The 10,375-nt window shown below is 35.4% G+C and overlaps 1 long non-coding RNA gene across 1 annotated transcript in view; it reads right to left on the bottom strand.

The window, feature by feature from the left end:
* Positions 1-737: 737 nt before the first annotated feature.
* Positions 738-10,375, bottom strand: part of LOC129145952 (uncharacterized) — a 97,998-nt gene continuing 88,360 nt past the window's right edge. The window contains exon 3 of the long non-coding RNA XR_008552191.1: positions 738-774. This is a non-coding gene — a long non-coding RNA (uncharacterized LOC129145952). The remainder of the gene's footprint in view (positions 775-10,375) is intronic.

Raw genomic sequence — 10,375 nt, 5'->3', positions numbered from 1 at the left:
GGAAAATAATTAGAGCAAAATACCACATGTTCCTAACAATAACAAATAAAGTGGTTTGCAATGTGTTATTGGCCTGACCAGAAAGAGCTCTTCTTCTCATAAAAGTTTAAAGTATGCCTAATTTGTGGGACTTCTGGAATTATTTCATTGATATGAAACAATTATGCTTTACCTATTTCCAAAGTTCTTCTGCCAATAAACCAATGTATTAAACAGTGAATGTTACTTATTGTCTGGGGTTACCATCTTCTTAAAATGAATAATTGCTTTTGAAATATATGCTGGTGCCCCTTCAGCAGATTTGGGATTTTTTATTTCTATAGACCATTGATATTATCACATAGCCAATAAAAGATGTTAAATGTAAGCAAACATTTTGGGCATGCTCAATGCTCATCATCAATTTTCTTGAGATATGGGGTCATTGGTAATTAATATTGTATATAATAAGCAATTATATTTTGGCTCATTTGCATTATTACAAAAATAAACACATTTTTTTAAAGTCTTGGTTTTACATCAAACAACATATTGCAAATCATTGTAGCAGGAACATTCAGAATCATACTCTAAAGTTGGGGACTTGGCCTCTGTTACTTATATTTTATATACCTAACCCATAATTTCCCATTGATGCTAACTGCTTGCATAGAGCTCTTGTACCTTACAGACTGTAAGATGTATTATAGCTCAACTTACTGTCAGGATCCCAGAGAATCTTGTTCTTAATGCTTTTTCATGCTGTCCACGAAAAGAGGTGCTGTTATCTCATGCCTCAAAAGAGAAAAAGAAACAGGTTGTTGTGGGCTTTCAGTTTTACATGAATTTTAAAGTGAAAAACTGCACTGCATGTTCATTTCATATATTCCTAGAAAATATTATGACAAAAACAGGACAAAGTGCTGCCAATCAATTGTAAGTGAGCATATATAAATCCACTCTTAATAATGGTACTTAATTAAAAGGAGCAAACTTTGGGATAGAGACTATGAGATGAAATTCCAGGATAAGAGTCATAATCAAGAAGAGGTGCTTTGTTAACTGTGATCATGAAAGGTTCCTTAGAAGAGATGACACTAAATTTGGGATTTAAAAGATGAAGTATTTAAAATGGGAGTACAGGTACTACAGCAGAGAGGATAGCTGTAGCAAAAACTCATCATCTATTTTATTCTGAACAAGTAAACCAATTTTCATGCTCTCTGTAACAATAATGCAAAACTCAAGAATGTCCTAAAGTACACTAGCACTTCCCATACAATTAAAATCTTCAGTATAATTTCTTGGTGAATCCCACTGGTGGTAAAAGATAATTTTTGCATGTGAACACAGTTAATTAAAAAATTAAATCACATCCTGAAACAAGTACTATCTTCACCCTCTCTAATTACTTCAAAAAAAATTTTCATTTTGTTGTTTATTTGTCTTTAACACCCTCTTAGATTTGGTAGGAAGTAATACTTTTCTGGCAACATGTTAATAATTGTAAACAAACCAAAAATTTAATATAGTTTATTTATTTAAATAAATTTAATATATATGATTTACTACTATTTATTTATTAAATACTCCGTTATTTACTACTAACGGAGATTGATGCTTTTCCTTAAAAGACATGACAAATTCTTTTAAATAAGTCACATTAAGCAAATAAAGAAAGGAAGTTGATTGAAATACAATATTTAGCAAATGACAGTTAACACAGTTTGCAAAATGATAAAACTTTTTAAAGGTCACATACAAATGCCTGGATTTGGGGAAAGAACATGTTCAAGATTTGCAAGCAATCTATTTAAGAAATTCTATATTCACCAAAATAGTGAACAGAAATTTCAGTGTGTCAAAACAAGGACCACTTTAATTTTTCTTTTACAAAGACATCACTTCTCCAGATGACCTCTATAAAATGCAGCATTCATTTCATCCCAAAATTCTCGACATGCAGCCAACCTGTCAAATGTTAGACTGGCTCATACATTTTTTTCTTGACTACTTCCCATGAATTCTACAATCTGATTATGTAATTTGACCTTGCCTTCCAAATAACATATTCAACACATTTTCCTACTGGATGTATAATCAGAATGTTCTACAGAAATTGTAGGGAAACATGATGCAAACGTTTGAGAGAATATTCAGCAAGTTAACTATATCTGACTATCAGGATAGTAGTAATACAAACTATTTCTACATTTTTTAGGAAAAAATGACATAAAAGCATAGCTATTATTCATTTACTATAGACCTTGATGCAGTTAAAAATAAGATAAGCATTCCAGAACAATCATTCCCTTAGATGTTGTAAAATATGAACAGCTTATATAGAAAGGACCTTTCCAAATTATTCTAGAAGAATAGAACTCAGTCATTTTACATCATATGTATCATTTGCTTAGATCAGAGCTTGTGCTAAGTCTAACTTCCTATAATGTAATTTATTTCTGAAAATTTGCCAAGATGCTGCGCTCAACCATTACTTCCATTCCTTTTTGACATCAACTCCTGCACCATGCCTTATGTTTCTAAATTAGGTTGAACATTATCATGTAATCAGACATTCAGATGAGATTTATTAAACATTAATTATGAAATGAAGTGATCTCAGAGCCATGAAAAATATTAGTGTTACAAAAATGGAAAGAGGCAGTCTCTGCTATTAAGTATAAATACTAGTTAGAGAAACAAAAACCGTAAACATGGAAAAACTTTAACAGACTGTAAAAAGCAACTTGCAATTTAATATAAATTCATTAAAATAGCAGTTGAAAAATAAGAAAATAGAAATGAAAAGGTAGCACATTCTCAATGAAAGGCTCAAATATTGGCTTGTAACTTATTTTTTCATGGTTTTTTTAATTGTTTTTGTTACCACCATCTCTTACAACGCTTCCACCCTGTCTCCATCTCCCCTCACTGTCAATGTCAGAAACCTTATTTCTTTATCGTCACTAGCTTTTAAAAGTATTTTGTTTTGTCGAATTGTCCACTATGTTAATGTCTAGTATCTGTCTTTGTCATTCTGATTTGCTTTACTACACATAATTCCCTTGAGCTCATTCCATTTTGCTGTAAAGGACAACACTTCAACTTTCCTCACAGCTGAACAGTATTCCATAGTGGTGGTATACATCTTCTCTATCCACTCCTCTATTTGTGGGCACCTAGGTTGTTTCCATGTCCCCGCTATTGTATATAATGCTGTAATAAATATTCGTGTAGTTTTTTTGAATTGATAGTTTCATATTCTTTGGATAGATACCTGCAGAGTAAAAGGAAGTTATCAAATTGTTTCCACCCTCCCGCCAATGATAGACACCCATGGTCTTACACGCAAGCCTGATGGCAGCACCTGAAGTATGGTGCGAGTGTACGTGAGTGGGCACACCTGAGCCAAGAGGCAGAGCATATAAGGGGGTAGCAGGGGACGGAAAGGGGCAGAGGACCATGTGGCTGAGTGAAATAGAGACCAGCGAAAAGACCATGAGAGAACGCCAGAGAGCCCAGAATGAGTAAAGATAAGCTGGGAGCTAGAAGGACTGCAAGCCTCTTGGTTTGCAGCCCACCCTGCACCTGGTTACCTCTTACCACAAATGGTGTAGAAAGATCATTAAAGGCCTGAAAAAGCCACGGAGGGCTCTAAGCCTCTTCTTTACCCATCTTCCCGGATCCATAAAGAACCTGCCCTGTGCCTTCCTGGCATTACAATACCCAAGAGTTGAACAGCTGGGGCATATGGTATTTCCATTACCTCTGGTGAGCATTAGGGATTCAAGCTTCCTACTGTGCTGTGGGGAGCAGAGTTCTGTGGTGGGGCTCCACAGTGACCCTCTCCTCTAGGTCACTGCTCATCCCAAATATCTTACTGGTCTCATGCCAACCTCAACCTCCAGGCTATGCCTGAGCACTAGATGCCATGGTAGGTGTGAACTGCCATTGAGACAGGGTATCCCTTTGCTTTCCCAGTACAGTCTTACCCTGGAATACTTGCTCCTGTGGTTAAGATCCAGGTGCTTGCTTAAACTCTGGTTAGTGAAAACATACAGTTGTCTCTGTTTGTCCCTGGGAGAGGGGAGGAGGTGGCAGGTGTTTTGAAAATCACAGCCTCAGGCTGCAAATAACATCCTTTCTATGAGGAGACACAGGTGATCCATCCTGGCTCTCCCTACTGGATGGGGCACCAGCTGTTCCATATTGGGAGCCAGAGGCTCAATTCAGTAATCATCACTCTGCACTCTAGCTCCTAAAGTTTTCCAATAGTGCACCCCCTATCCTGGACTCCAAATCTTGATACCTCCTTATTCAGTGCAGTGCTGGGTCTCAAAAATCCCTGACATGGGCATGTGCCCCTGAATCAACAATTGCAAAAGGGCTCCATGAGCCAGGCTTCCATCCCCCTCAAGAGTTGTGTTGTACCAGTATCACTGCACAGTTCAATTCTAGTTTTACTACCTCTTTCCACTGGATTGTTGGTACTAACAGATGTAGATGCTGTAGTCATCTATTTATCTTTCAGGGGTTACTGACTATAGTGACAGGAAGGCATAGGGCAGGTTCCCTATGGACCTGGGCAGACAGGTAAAGGAGAGTCCTGGAGCCCTCAGTGGCTTTTTCAGGCTTTTAATGATCTTTCTACACCATTTGTAGTGAGGTAACCAGGTGCAGGGCAGGCAGGGAGGCCTGGGGGCCAGGAGGCTGGTAGGCCTTCTAGCCCCTGGTGAATCTTTACTCTTTCTGGGCTCCCTGGCATTCTCTCATGGTCTCTCCGCTGGTCTCTACTTCGCTCAGCTGCAAAGTCCTCTGCCTCTTCCAGTCTTCTGTTACCCCCTTATATGCTCAGCCTCTTGGCTCAGATGTGCCCTCTCACGCCCGCCTGCACCATACTCCAGGCGCCGCCATCAGGCCTGCATGTAAGACCACAAGTGTCGATCACTGATGCTAATGGTGGGAGGGCAGAAAAAAACCTGGTAACTTCCATTTTCCCTACACTGACTTTACTCTGCTATTTAATTGTGACTATATGGAGGAGGCAAGCCCAGCATCTTCACTTTGCCACCATCTTCCCACACTCCTAGATGTGTAATCTGGAAAAAGTTTCCTAACAATTCTGTAACTCATGCGCCTCAATAGTAAAATGTGAATCACATTAACACATATTAGGCAGTGTTGGTTAGCTGCTCAACTCTTGTCGCCTTCAGCAATAGTCAGGTTTTGTTGTGAAATGTTTGCCCATATATAGACTCCATTTCTCAGCTCTATTGCAGCCAGATGTGGCCATGTTACTACTTATTGCTGATGGAGCCTGAACAACAATATTGTTTGTCTCTTCTGAGCCAAGTTATTAAGAAGAGAACAATATTCCTGCATTCTTTTTTTCTAATCCCCTGAGCTGGAGGCAGATGAATCGCTGCAGGAACTACAGCTGCCCACCTACCAGAATTTAACTATTTAACTGAAGCATTGGGTTTGAGCCATTATTTAAAGGTGCTCACGCTACTCAAACTAATACAAGTGACCTAGGGTTATTGTAATAGCTTAACAAATAGCCTCACCTATAGTAAAAGTTTAATAAATGTAATCAGCAATGCTTTTCTTGATATTTACTTTGTTGCCTTATCAATCAATTCTTTCTATAAAATAATTTTAGTTATCTTTAAATTGAGAGAATATATATCCAACTTTTAACACTTTTATTAGTATGCCATTTGATACATGAATTATTTCTTATTATCTCAAGAAAACAAATTCATCTGGCAATACAAAAACCACCAGGATTTTGCAGAACGAATGCCTTCTTCTTTCATATTTACTACCACATTTTTTTGATAAATGAACAAATTAATAACCCTACTTGATAATCAGCTCTAAAATTCGTTTGTAGCCATCTCTATATTGACTTCAGGTAATGCACTAAAAAATGGCTGGATAAGGGTTTAGCAATTGTTTTCCAGCCTTCATTTATGTTAAAGAGAGTCAATAGCCAGAATGACCCCAAGGTTAATTTGATAAAGAGATAATATTACATTTTGATTATCTTTTCAATGGAGTATAACTAAATCTTAGGCAGTCCATTTATAATAAACAAGAAATCAATTTTGTTGAATGTACAAATCCAATCTCACACAGAAGTTATTATTTGACATTCTATATCAGAAAAGTTCTTTCTAAGTTCTCTTTGCCCTTCCTCTCATTCTCTCAGTTATGTCCACAGTATCTGTCATCAGTTTCTTGTTTTTTTCACTACAGTACTTTACATGAAAGACCATCATCCTCCAGTTCCCTACAATCACATAGGATTTCTGTCATTCACAAATCAGGAATCATTACACTGGTTTAAAATATTCTACAACCAATTAAATGGCAAATAATCTCTATTTTGTTTTATTTTATAGAAAGTATTATAAATCCAACCAAGTGACACTGATTATAAATTCAGCTTAAATAAGAGTATTTTTGCCATGATGAAGAATATAAGTGCACCATATTTGCCACCTTGACACATAAATAAAAAAATAAATTAAAACATGCAAAAATACACTCATGAGAAAAAATGGTTTGATGACATTTAGACTAAAAATGAATGTTAAAAAAGTATTTTTCTTGAGATAAAATATGGGAATAGAGGAAATTACTGTGTTTTCTATCAATCATCAAAATGATTCTAAGGATTTTTCAAGATCTTTTTATGGAAGAATGTATTTAGAAATAAATGACAATATAAACCAAGGACCGATGATGATCAGTGCAGTTCAATTAAAAATCAAATGTAAATCAGCAATAATTTCCAAAATTCTTTTGTAATTGATTTACAAAGATAACATTCTGAAATAATGAACTTTCACAAAGTCATATTCAAGAGTGAGGCTCTCCTGATTAATGATGTTTCTACTGCTACAGAAATTTCCTGCAAAAATTAAATATCCTGCTTCATATCTCCATAAATTGATAGTTATAAAATTGTCTTCTCATTAATGAAAAAAATTATATTTCTTAAATATTACCGAATATTGTTCAATGGGGTCACAAAAGAATTCCAAAACCTCTCTTAATCACAACACACAAGACAATGCTCCTGTACATGTGAACATTATAGCCCTTTGCTGCCAGCCAGGGATATAATGCACATACTTTCATTTCATGTCTAAGTTTATTACATTAGACTAATTTCCAGAGGTATATAAATTCCATTATAAGACTAGAGACTACATTGGTTAAAGCATAATACCGCTAATTAAACAGATTTTCTCCCTTTTCTGTGCTTACGCTATCCAAAATTTAACTTCCTCTCAACATGAAAAGAAAATTGTATTCTTAACCAAAATATGACTATGTGGCATGTTATATTTTGTCATAGTTTTTCATTTGGCATAACCTTTTCTTAGTGAAATCAAATGCCAGAAAAAAATATAACTATCAAGAAAACAATTATTTTCAAGGACAATATATAGGTAACCAGGATGGTATTTGGTGTTTATACACATAGGAAATTCGGGAAACTAAAAATATCAGATAAAAATAAAATATAAGTAAGCAAGAAAATATATCTATGATGGAACAGTCTTTCTAGACCTACTAAATGTTGTTGTTTCAGCTATTGCTGGTCTATCTTTTACATTGGAGAGTACAGATAATCCAATAAAGACAGTTAATATTTATTTCACATGCATTATATACAAATACCTTTCAAGCAAATTATATAAACCAAATTATTAAATCTTCACAGAAATCTACAGAAGTAGATGCTATTGTTATCATTTCTCCTCATTTGACAAATAATTGATACCCAAGTTAATACTGCCCAGAGTTTTAGTTGTGAAATAATTTACTGTCCATTTTTGGGACACTTTGGGAGGGAAAATATGAACAATTATGATAAGATAGAAACATAAAATAGGACTATTGGAGGTGAACAAAAACATATCATTATCATACCTATATTTGATAATGGTTAAAAAATCATAAGTTACACTAAATGTTCATTACTTTTTTGTTTTTCAGTAAAATTTTGAAGTTATACTTTATTAGTTCCAAAAACTTGGAACTGACTATATGGTACCTAAGCAGCAATTCCAGAACAATTTTCAGCAATGTTTCCTTTATGCTTCAAATAAGCAGGAACACAACTTGGCAAAGGAGACAGACTGGAAAAATACAGAGAATTTTGTGTTCCCTTTATATATACAGATATACCGAATTTTTACATAAAATTGTCATTTTTTAAAAAAGGGATAACTATAAGACCAATTAGAGTGCAGTTCATAAACCTAAACCTATACAAAGTTTAATTGTTCATCTCAGAATCTAAAACATAGGATACATTCATTAACACCTTTGCTCAGGAGACACATTAAACTAATATTTTAGACAGTCTAAATGCTGTTATTACAGTCTCCATCATCTAGAGAAACTGATCTAACTGATATCTATTGACTTCCTACTATGTGCCAGGCAGGTAGGGATGGTGAGAAGAAAATAGTCAAATTCTTCTTAGGGGTGAGTGTGTGGGGAAAGAGGAAAATACTAAGAATGTAAATAATCATGATTACTATAATTACTATAAAAGAGATTAAAATAGTAACTGGAGGACAGTAGAGTCCTTTGATTGGGTTATCAGGGAATATCTTTCTCAGGAGAAAACATCTGAACTAAGATGATAGTCATAGGAAGGAATCAATCATGAGATGATTGTTGGCAGGAGGTAACTAAAGAAAGCTGAGTCAAAGATCTGAAGTGGGAACAAACCCATAGGTGGAGGATAAGAAGCCTTTGGGCTAGAGCTTGGGCTCAAGTAGAACATGGAATCAGTGAGGTTGATCAAGTCAGCTCTGGCCAGAGTATCAATGCTGTGGACACTATTATTTCTGGGGTTAACCTAAGTACAATGGCACCCCTCTAGTCTTTGGTATACCTTTCACATATAATTTCGATGGAAGTGAGTTGGTTACTTCCATCAGGTTATCAGAGGTCCATGATCCAAAGCCAAAGAACTTTTGGGCTTATTTTCCTCAACATTGCATAGTGGCTTCTCTATGATCCACTGTCTTTCTGCCTCCTACTCTTGCTGCTTCTGCCTGGTAATTTATTTTATAAGAATACTGAGCAGCCTTTCTCCTAATCAAATACACTATGCTATTTCTTTCTTCAGTTATCTTTCTTCAGTATGAGACAGTAGAGCTCATACTGTATTCTCTGCCATTTAACTTTTTTGTTTTATCAACTTTTATTTATCCTTCATGATTTAGTTGATGTCAACTTCCCCACAATATTTTATCTCTCTTTATGTCCCCAAAACTTAATAAAAGGATATTCAATGGGGCCTCCCCGGTGGCTGCCCGCAGCCTCTGCAGTGCCAGTTCCATCCCCGGCCACCGGCGAGGGTCCCACATTGCGAGCAGAACTCTCCTGCTGCCCGCTGCTCCCCTCAGCAGTGTACTTCATCAGTCTGCCTGTTCTGCTCCCTGCTCTGGCTCTGGTAAATTCTCTCACTCTCCCGCACTTCTGACTGTACCCGGTGCTTGCATAAATAAATAAATAAATCTTCAAAAAAAAAAAAAAAAAAAAGGATATTACATGTTTTAAACATTTTAAATTTGTATTCCCTATTTGCAATATAACGTCTGACTTCTGACAGACATTAAAGAAGTTATTATTGTTTAGAGTGAAATCTTATTTTGCATGATTTATTATTTATATGAAATGCTTAATATAAATACTTCATCATTCTTGTCTAGTCCCTCTACTTTTAGCTCATGTGGAGACACTGTTTTACTTGTTAACACTGTTAATTTATAAATTTTTATACCTAAATACAATTAAAAAAAAGTTGTGTTTTTAATTTGTGGTTGGTTTTAATTCTGATATATTTCCTCTGTAGTCTGCCACAGGGAATTCTCCATATAACTTTCCAATGTAGACCATGAAAACAACAGAAAATTTATTTAATATCATTTGTATTTTATGAAATATTGTAAACAATTTTTAAAATTATATAAGTAACCACATTAAAGACTGTGGAAAGAGAAAGAAATGTAACTCAAAGTGCTACTAATTATGAGATACTCACTCTTGTTACCTACTTTTTATAAAAGGGAAACTGAGGTATAAAATGGTCAAGTAACTTTAGTAAAGAAACACAGACTATAAATTCAAGCAAACTAACCCCAGAGTTCCTATTATTTCTCTAGAAAATGCTAACATCCTGACAAGCAGCATATTGCTTTTGGTACGTCCTTGTGTTTGGTATTTAAGCCTCTGACTGTGTAGAATTATGGTGTGTTTAACTTGCATTTTCGTCGGTGATTAAAAAGAGGGAAATTTATAATCCCTAGACATTTTCTGTTTGGTGAGGTAGGTAGAAAAGGAATGTGTTCCAGTGTTA

Source organism: Talpa occidentalis, unplaced genomic scaffold, assembly GCF_014898055.3.
Source record: "Talpa occidentalis isolate TD23 unplaced genomic scaffold, MPIMG_talOcc4v2.1 talOcc4.16, whole genome shotgun sequence".
NCBI lineage: Eukaryota > Metazoa > Chordata > Mammalia > Eulipotyphla > Talpidae > Talpa > Talpa occidentalis.
Note: the sequence above shows the minus strand (reverse complement) of the source record. Positions and strands in the feature narration are given on the sequence as shown.